Source organism: Paramisgurnus dabryanus, unplaced genomic scaffold (assembly GCF_030506205.2).
Source record: "Paramisgurnus dabryanus unplaced genomic scaffold, PD_genome_1.1 h2tg000312l_1_35193__unordered_in_group19, whole genome shotgun sequence".
Lineage (NCBI taxonomy): Eukaryota > Metazoa > Chordata > Actinopteri > Cypriniformes > Cobitidae > Paramisgurnus > Paramisgurnus dabryanus.
The window spans coordinates 32,501-33,090 of NW_027394195.1; the positions used below are offsets into that span (position 1 = coordinate 32,501).

At 65.4% G+C, this 590-nt stretch overlaps 1 non-coding gene across 1 annotated transcript in view; it reads right to left on the minus strand.

The window, feature by feature from the left end:
- LOC135766111 (18S ribosomal RNA) overlaps positions 1-338 on the minus strand; it is a 1,855-nt gene extending 1,517 nt beyond the window's left edge. Inside the window, exon 1 of the ribosomal RNA XR_010541349.1 lies at positions 1-338. This exon is cut by the window's left edge and continues 1,517 nt beyond it. This is a non-coding gene — a ribosomal RNA (18S ribosomal RNA).
- Between the last annotated feature and the right edge of the window lie 252 nt (positions 339-590).

A 590-nucleotide genomic window follows, 5' to 3' on the forward strand; every position in this document is an offset into this window, starting at 1 on the left:
GACATTCGAATGAGTCGTCGCCGCCGCGGGGGCGCGCGATCGGCTCGAGGTTATCCTGAGTCACCAAAGCGGCCGGGGCGCGCCCGGAGACGCGTCCCGGATGGGTTTTGGGTCTGATAAATGCACGCGTCCCCGGCCCTCGCGGGCCGGGTCGGCGCTCGTTTGCATGTATTAGCTCTGGAATTGCCACAGTTATCCAAGTACGGGTGGAGCGATCAAAGGAACCATAACTGATTTAATGAGCCATTCGCAGTTTCACTGTACCGGCCGTGTGCACTTAGACCTGCATGGCTTAATCTTTGAGACAAGCATATGTTACTGGCAGGATCAACCAGGTAGTAGCCGTAGGAGAGCCTCGCTCTGACCCGGGGTTCACGCGGCGCGGGTCCCGGTTTCCACCCCCCGGGGGGAGTGGGACCGGGGCCACTCTCGTGTGGCTCTCCCCTCTCGTAGGCTGAGGGGCGGCCGGGTGGGCCGTAACCGAGGAAAGGTGCGTTTCGCGGGGCCGGGTGGCCGCGACGGGCCGGGGGCGTCTCCGCCCTCGGTCGCCGAGGCCCTCGCCGGCCGCCGGTGGCGGACCTTCGCGTCTG